At 36.9% G+C, this 9641-nt stretch overlaps 1 long non-coding RNA gene across 2 annotated transcripts; it reads right to left on the reverse strand.

The window, feature by feature from the left end:
* Positions 1–594: 594 nt before the first annotated feature.
* LOC132645938 (uncharacterized) lies at positions 595–7624 on the reverse strand. Of its 2 annotated transcripts, XR_009584214.1 has the most exons (4): positions 6943–7624; positions 3651–3702; positions 2164–2248; positions 595–1010 (listed from the first exon to the last, which is right to left on the reverse strand). It is a non-coding gene; the product is annotated as an uncharacterized LOC132645938 (long non-coding RNA). The 2 variants fall into 2 exon arrangements; XR_009584204.1 differs by lacking the exon at positions 6943–7624 and having other exon boundaries at positions 3651–6470.
* Positions 7625–9641: the final 2017 nt, after the last annotated feature.

A 9641-nucleotide genomic window follows, 5' to 3' on the forward strand; every position in this document is an offset into this window, starting at 1 on the left:
CTTTATTGCCGGACTAAGACACACCCGGGGTTTCTCCCGAGTAGAGTCGCTACTATTCTAGTCCTAAGAAGATGAGTTTAGTTCTTACGGGTTTTTATTTTTTTAAGAAAATATGGAGTATTCTCCTATATTTATACATATATAGTTAGGTATATGTAAAGAAAATCTCTTTTAAGTCCAAAATTTATTCTTTTGAAGCCCATAAAGTCTATCCGTTCCCACAATCTAAAATCCGTCATACCTCCGTTTGGGTCCAAGTATAGATCGCTTTTTTTTTTTTTTAATATATTCTCTTTTGGGCTTCCAGGACCTAATCATCTCTTTTCTTTTCTTATAAATTTCTTAAAAATAACTCAACAGCCCAATTTTCAATCTTTAAAACATATCCAATTTTCATACCTCAAACGTCCAAACAAAAATAAAACAACTCCTCGAGTTTTGTCAAGACTGTTCAAACACGGTTTAACTCCTGAAAAACGCCAGGTAGCTTCTTCTTTTTTCCTTTTAGAATCAAAAATGATTTACCATTTTTTTTTGAAGAAAAGCTTTAGTCATAGACTCTTTTCCCTTTAACTTGATAGAAAAATTCCCCTTTTACACTGCTTGGCCACAAACAGTATTACTTAAAGCCATTTGAAGAAATATCTAAGGTTTGATTTACCACATGAAAATGGTTTGTTATCCCAGCTTTAGGGAAAAAAATGTTTTGACGACTTTCCTAAGGCACTAAACGTTGATTTCCTAAGTTCTACACATGCACAGGGTTCCATTATTTTTAGAGTTTTTACAAATACACATACATGAACAGCTAAATAAAAAATGTAAAGGAAGGAAGTCAGGCTGGTGGGCCTACCAAGCCCACCAATAGACTATTTTCACTCATAGCTGGGCCTTCAAATAATTTAGCTTCCCTTCCTATTTTATTTTTGCAGACACAATCAAGAATGAGTCATTTGGCCCTCATCCCAATGGGTTTATGCAAATGGAAGTCGCCCAAGCCCAAGTATTTCCTACAAGCAAGAATAAAAAGGGATAAGGATTAGGACTTATGCAAGTTTAAGATGGAAAATAGAAAGCAGACTTATGTTAATACATATATGTACAAGGCAGGCCATTTATCATTTAATAGGACAAGAAATCGACTAAATATATATAGACTGGAGACAATAAACGGAGTAGGCCCAAAACTTGCGAGTAAACCCAAGGCCCATATAGATCAAAATAACATAGAAACAGACCCAAATATTTAAACAAATACAAGATCAATCCTTTTAAGATAAGCAGTGGGCAGTGCTATACAAATATATGCGACTTCAAACTAATATACCATGGGTATACACACCCATGGAGATACATAAATAACCCAAAAAGGAAAGCTTTTATCTTCCTGATGCCGCACAAGATCCAAGGGGTTTCTAGGAACCCCAGGCATGGCAGACACCAAGGAAGACTTAAGCTTAATCCTTGAGTCCTACTACACATCTCCCTTTGTGTGCTAACCTTGTGGTATACAAGAGAGAAAGCATCAATATTGGTATGCACAACTCACCATAAAAACAAGCTATAGCATACACATAATATACAACCAGCCAAGTGTATTGCAAAATTTAATAATGAACGCCCTTTAAAAACAATCAAGCCCATGCAGAAATAATAGTGAGAAAAGAACCTTAAGCCCAAATAATATCACTTATCAGAAGTACAACAAGCTGGGCTCACCCATGCATTACACTTAGTCATTTAAAGAAGGCCAAAAAAACTGGCCCTAACCCCCCCCCCCCCCCCCCTACCCCTCCAAAAAAAAAACTAATCCAACGTCAATTAATGCCAACACACTTAATGTCACGACCCGTCTAGGGGCCGTGACGAGTACCCGATACTTGTACCGAGCACCCCTTGTCTATCGTTTTACCTTTACCTCTTAGCAAGCCATGTAAACAGAGCCATTTTTTTTTTAACATTAACATTAGCGACGTCATTCTGAACATAGACTAATAAACGTCGTTATCACTTATACATCAACATTAACATGCCAAAACACCATATATCTAACTGTACTTAACTGACTGTACATAACTGTCTACGAGCCTCTAGACGTAGTACACTTATACATAGAAAGGGCTGAGTACTGCCGTGCCCGAATATATATACACAAAATAGTACCAAGGAAGTGAGGCTCCGGAATAACTGGAGCACTGTCAACACTGCTGGTAGAGCTTCTAAGTATCAAATCCGCCTGTCTGCTGACCTGCGCGGCATGAAACGCAGCGTCCACAAGAAGGGACGTCAGTACGAATAGTGTACCGAGTATGTAAGGCATGAATAGTAGCATACGGAAAGTATAAAACGGAAATAACGACATAAGAGAATAATAGCACATGTCCTGAGGTAGAAACATAAACTGTATATATATATATATACCCTTGGCAGGTGCTATGCGTACTTAGCTTTCCTTTAATAATCTTTCCTTGTTCATATACATATACATATAAATTAGGACATCTCATATTGCCGAGGCGTCGGCAGCCGATCCATTTAACCATAAATATACACATCCCGCGTCCGGGACGATATCATATCATGTAATGCCAACTGATCAGGTGGATATGCGTTCATAACGCTCTGCCCTTAACTCCATTTTCCCCGTATACACATGCATATATCATGTACATATATCAGCGTCTATAGCGCTCTAGCTCTTTTATCATATACATATACGTGTGTCATGTAGGTACATCAGCGTCTATAGCGCTCTAGCTCTTTCGTCATGTGCATGTTTTAAAAAAAATATATACACATATCTTACATACATTTACATGTCTTATATGCATTTACGTATCCTATATACATATGTCTCATAGGCACGCAGGAAAGCCCAAAGAAGAATCATGTACTCATCGGAGTGACATAAGGTCGGTGACCTCCAATTATATTATAGAATACTCGTGATCGCTTTGTCTCACCTTGAAGGAATGAGTATTTTAAGGTGAGACTACCAACGGGGAATAATGTTAAAGTAAACGTAGAATTAAATCGGGGCATCATAGATGACGGTCCATAGGCTTTGAAATCTTTTAGAAAATAAAGTCATAGCTAGGAAATATAAATAAGATTCAAAAATTAGTTTATCATTTTCATGTTTACATAAGATACTTAGCTTAGTCATCTTAGTCATAGAGTCGTTCCGGTAGTACGTATCATAGGCATATTCTCTTATCTAACATCATTGTTATCATTATCGTCATGGAAGTGCCCTCGTTAGAGGAGTCATAGTATTTATCATTTGGTATTGAAATCGGGATCAAAGGTTCCCTTTGGATTCACTTCAAGTAAGTCAAGCAAGACTGTAAGGAAAAATCCGAGAGTAGCGGGCCCACCTCGGGCCGGATGAGGTAGCGTATATGATTTACGTATGTTACGTGTCATAGCGTTACTTGTGAGGGTCTTAGGGTAATCGGGTCCCATTTATACAAGTTCTAAGGGTGTAGGAGGTTTTTCCAACAATTGGCACACTTTCTAGTTCAATTCTATTGAACAAAAAGTGGAAAACTTTAGGTGCGGATTCCGGGGAACCGAGTTGTCCCCGAGGCTCGTACCCAACTTATTTCAACTAAGACATGCCATAGAAAGAAGGGTGAAGCCTTACATACCTCTTTCCGCTTCTTTTGCTATTCCGAATTCACGTTGCAATCTCGTCAAAATCTGCAAATTGGTCACATTTACCCAAACTTTCATTAGGGTACTTAGAGTTAGAATCTTAAGGAACCACTTAGCTACCGAAATTTCGGCAGCACTTCCTCTGTAAATATACCATCCTCAACATTGAACATAGCCAAATTCTCATCAATCACAATCCGGGAATTCAAACCCGACCAAACTATTAACATAATTCAACAACAACAATACTAACAACTTCCATATTCAATCAACATACTACTTCTTCCAAAAACTTTCTAACTTTAATGAAAACAATAACAACCTCATAATCTATATTCCAACAACATCATACTAAATAAAATTAACTCATTCTCTTCCATTTTTTCACCATAACCACACGGCCAACACCAACATACACACTACAACTTCTCAAAATTCATTCAACTTGCAGTTTCCACATATCATTCACAACAATAACAACCAAACACTAATTAAAATAATTGAAGCATGACTCCTACACATATATACATACACACGGCCATGTACTATATTTCTCTCCTTCATGAATTTCATCCATTTTAGCATACTACAACACATATAAACCATATATAACACATAAAACAAGATCAAAACGCACCTTTCTTCTTCAACTTCTCACTTGACTACAACTTGACAATTTGTATGATTTTGAATTTTTCTTGCTCCAACAACAACTCCACCTTGTTAATCACCCTTTACTTGGTAGAAAATGATTTTTGGAGAATTTTTGCAAATTTTTCTTGTGAAAATTGCTCTTGGCCGAAATGGCCTTAAGTTTTTCTCCTCTCTCTCTTGTTCTTGCTTTTCTTGAAATTTCTAGAACATTATGTGGAATAAGATGACTTAGTCATCTTATTTATTGACCAAATTTTATTTAATATGGGCTTGGGCCATAACTATGGCCGGTTGGGCCTCACAAATTTGGGCCTTATTATTTGTTTTGATTTTTTTGGGCCAACTCGGTTTGGTCCCGAGTTGGGCCTAGCCCACTGACCTTTCGACCTTAAAACGTTCATATCTCCTTGTACCGACGTCACCTGGGCACCCACGACCTATGGTTGGAAAGCTAATTCAATGATCTACAACTTCTAGTTCTTGGTACTTTTCCAAATTCCAAACTTATAATACCGTTTTTGCCCCTTGAAGTCAGATCACCCGAAAACGTTTTCTTAAAATATTCGTTTGGAGGACTTCCACTTTGATTTGGCCCAAGGGTCCTTCTTGAGTTGTGTTTAACTTCTCATATGTGATTCATATGAGTTTTCAGATGTCCCAAAAAAAAATCTCGATGTGTGGGTCCCATCTCAGCAAATAATCTGACGTTCAAAAATACGGGATACAACACTTAAGCAGTGATATACACCATATATGCTAGATATACCAACCTTTATACACTTGTGAGGTATATAGAGTTTTGAGTATATCTTATATACTTAAGTATATCCTTCATTCATTTTTTTTTTTGGAGAAAAAGCCAAACAACTCTACAAAGCAAATGATAAAAAAGATGATAGACCCTCACATATAGAGGTTAAACAAAACCAAGCAGAATCAAGAAAAGGAAAAGATTTATAAGTCAAATGTCAAGAAAATAGGTGATTACAAATATTCCTACTCTCTTCTTACTTAGCATCAAATGATAGCCTCTTGCCAACTTAGCCTTTGAGTCCATGATCACACACTTATTATATACTAACTCTAAATCCCAATTTTGCCAATAAATCTTTTAACCAGACACAGATGAAGGGAAGCAAGTGTACAGATTTGCAAGACAAAGGTAGAAACAAATAAGGCAAACAAGCTTTGAAATCATTTTTCTTTTCAGACTAAGCAACAATGATTAATACTATGGCCATTGTAAATTGAGACATGTCCTACACAAGACTGTTTCATAAGACAATTTGTAAACAGGTTCAACATCTCATTCTTTCATCACATCTCACCAAACACAAGATCCCTCACTACTATCATGAATCCCACACACCATGATTGCAAATTTTTAAGAAAAACTCTTGAACATGGATCCTAACACTTAGAAAGTAATTCTGGGACTTATAAATTGGAACCATTTAATCAAATTGATCGCATAAGCCTCATAGTTATCCAAAGAGCATATGAAGACCTTAGTTATCATAGACAAATCACTTTAGTATTTAAAGGTACAATCCCAGTTTAAGCAAAACCACAAAAGATTCATGTGCCATTTTTTTTTTTTTTTGAAATTTCACTAAAAGTGGTGTACAGGTGGTTTCAATGCAAAGCAAAGTAATAAACAAACATCACTTATCAACTAAGCAAAATACTCCAAATATCAGACAAAGTGCCAAAGTTAAACAAGTTATTCTTCACAGTGATTTAGCCCAAATCAAATCTACATGACATCTCAAGGTACCAGATTCAGCAGAGGTTGACATAAGATAGGAGTAATGGGTTTAGACATGGTCTAATTCAATAGGATCAAACAGACATATTTCCCACACTTAGCATTATTGCAGTACTGCCCATCAAATATGAGACAATTAGCCCATACAGACCAAAAATTAACTTAGGCAAGTTATAGCAAACACAGCCAAGCTGAAACTTAACCTTACTAACCATATTCAAACTAACAATATCTAATAATCATCTATCTCCCAAATAGGTAACAATACACACATTACTTAAGCAACACAGTACATGTTTGGACATGAATAAATTTAGACGTTGAAATAACTAGAAAAAAAGGCATATTTGACCGCACAGATCAGACATGAAGAGTCTATACTTAACTAAGCCAAGACAAATAACTCATGATATGGCTAGTTTTAACAGTGCATAAGCACCTTTTTCTTCATCATATTAAGACTTAAACTATAGAATCCTGCTTCCATTATGAATAGATTAGATTAACAAGCAAATGAAACCCGTTTGATTAGGAAAGATCAAGTTATTAAGGCCAAAGTTAATATGGTGCATATTTTAGTTAAACCAGATTATCTAAGTGTGTTAAGTAAACTCAGCTATTGAAGGCAGCAGTAATGTTCATCTAATCAACATACTTTTAACTCACTTAATCTTACCTACTTCAACTAAAATCAGATTAAGTAGATATACAAATCTAATTAACTGGACTAATCCCACACATATATGTATTAAACTACATTATATTAAACAAAACAACACAACTTAATTAAACAACTAAATAGACTAGCACAGAGAAAAAACTAAGGAAAACAGAAATAGAAAGAAAATTCAAAGAGAAATTACCTCCTTTTTGTGCAGCCCTATAGTCGAGATTCGAACTTGGAGACCTCAAATATTCCCCAAATGCTCAGAATCATACAGAAAGCACAAAACCACAACAAATAGACTTTTAAAATTTTTAAACTAGGTTGAAAATTAAAGTTCTCAAGCAAATAAAGCTAAAACCCTATGTATTCAACCTTTATCTCTGCAAATGAAAGTGTTCAAATGCCCAGATCTGCCAAAGTCCCTTTAAAACATAGTTTGGAGGTTACTTACAAACAAAACCGCAACTCCCCGATGTGGGACAAACTTGCGTTCTTTGAGCAAGCCTTGTTCCTCCACAAAATCAAGGGTCACGATTCGCTTAAAAACACATCAAATGCCAATGTTGACCCAAAATAAATCAAATCGGCTCAAATCCTTTAGGACCAATGAAAAATGCTAGATTCTAATCAAATACGAACAAAATCCATTAAGGATTTCAGTCATGCCCGTTGAAAGAATGTAGAAAAAGTAAAAAGGATGCGTGATAATACCGCGTTTGGACAAGGATCGATGAAAATGGCTGAGAGATGGCAGAGCAATAAATGCTCTTGCCATTCTCAGCCTTGCAAAGGCAGTACCACCAACAAGGACCCATAAAATTACCAGATCTGTCAACGTGACGAGGACAGAGAAGGAAAGGGAGTAGAGGCGACTAGGGTTGCCCCTCTTTCATTTTCATTTTATCAAATAAGACCCCTAGGGTCTGTATGTGTATGTATTGCACGTGTGAGGGACTGGTGGGCCAGGTCTGGCCCTTTGTTGGGCTGGACTCGGCTGATTTTAAAAGAAATTAAAAGGGCCCAACTTCAATATGCATATATACATGATATATATGCATATACATGTATATTATGTATATATCATATATATATGGGTGGGTGGGTGCGCAAAATAGCCCATTTTTGAAAATGCCCATTAATGGATATAAAATATATAAAAAATAATAAGACCCTAGTTAAAGCTAATTGGTCAGATTTAAAAAGATAATAAAAAGTAACTCAGGTTTTTAAAGAGGTAATAAAAGTTGTTAAGATTTTTAAAAAGAGACAATAATGATAAAATAAATAATAATAATAAAAAGTGACTCAGATTTTAAGGGACATAATGATAATAAAGGTAACTAGATTTAAAAAGCGACAAAAAAAAAAAAAGAGGCGACTAAGTTTTTTTTTCTTTTTTATCAAAATACCTTAATTAAATTTGGCTTGTTGCATAATTGGCTAATAATTACAACAACAACAACAACAACAACCCAGTGAAATCCCACATCGTAGGGTCTGGGGAGGGTAGAGTGTACGCAGACCTGACTCCTACCAAGGTAGGACAGCTGTTTCCGAAAGACCCCCGGCTCAATAAAAGCATAAAAAGAAGTCAGATACGGTTAGATAAGGTTAAGAGATTCGGATAAGAGATTTAAAGCGATATGGAAATGAAATGAAATAATGCAAGCGACACAGATAATACAGGATAATCAGAGCACAGAAAATTACCGATAATAGCAGAAATCAGAGCAGATGACACAGGATAACCAAAGCACAGGAAATAACACATAATAACAGATAATAACAGAAATCGGAGCACAATAAATTATATTGCAATAATGCGACTACTAATAAGAACGGATAATGAGACTATCTACTAGCCTTCTACCCTAATTTGGGTCCTCCAAACCCTCCTATCTAAGGTCATGTCCTCGGTAAGCTGTAATTGTGCCATGTCGTGTCTAATTACCTCTCCCCAATACTTCTTCGGCCTACCCCTACCTCGTCTGAAACCATCCATGGCCAACCTCTCACACCTCCGCACTGGGGCATCTGTATCTCTCCTCTTCACATGCCCAAACCATCTCAATCTCGCTTCTCGCATCTTGTCTTCCACCGAGGCCACCCCCACCTTATCCCGAATATCCTCATTCCTAATCCTGTCACTCCTGGTGTGGCCACACATCCATCTCAACATTCTCATCTAGGCAACTTTCATCTTTTGAACGTGAGAGATCTTAACTGGCCAACACTCCGCCCCATACAGCATAGTCGGTCTAACCACCACTTTGTAGAACTTGCCCTTAAGTTTTGGTGGCACCTTTTTGTCACATAGCACTCCGGAAGCAAGCCTCCATTTCATCCACCCTGCCCCAATACGATGTGGGACATCATCGTCAATCTCCCCGCTGCCTTGCACAATAGACCCAAGGTACTTGAAACTACGTTTCTTCTGGATGGCCTGGGTACCAAGCCTTACTTCCAAGTCAGCCTCCTGAGTTGCTTCACTGAACTTACACTCCAAGTACTCTGTCTTGGTCCTACTCAGCGTAAACCCTTTAGACTCCAGAGTATGTCTCCAACACTCCAGCTTAGTGTTAACTTCGCTACGAGTCTCGTCAATCAGGACTATGTCGTCCGCGAAAAGCATACACCATGGCACCTCACCTTGAATTTGCCGTGTCAATCCATCCATCACCAAGGCAAATAAAAACGGACTAAGAGCTGATCCTTGATGCAACCCCATCATAATTGGCTAATAATTAATTACTTTAATTATAGCCGCTTAATGGAAATTTCAAAATTAATTACACTTAAAACTCAATTAATTTTGATAAAAGGCCAAATTTGATTAAATGAGAAATAAGGGGTAAAATGGTCAATTTATTTGATTAATCAATTTTTCTTGAATTT

The sequence above is a fragment of the Lycium barbarum genome, chromosome 1, assembly GCF_019175385.1.
Source record: "Lycium barbarum isolate Lr01 chromosome 1, ASM1917538v2, whole genome shotgun sequence".
In the NCBI taxonomy this organism is placed as follows: Eukaryota; Viridiplantae; Streptophyta; class Magnoliopsida; order Solanales; family Solanaceae; genus Lycium; species Lycium barbarum.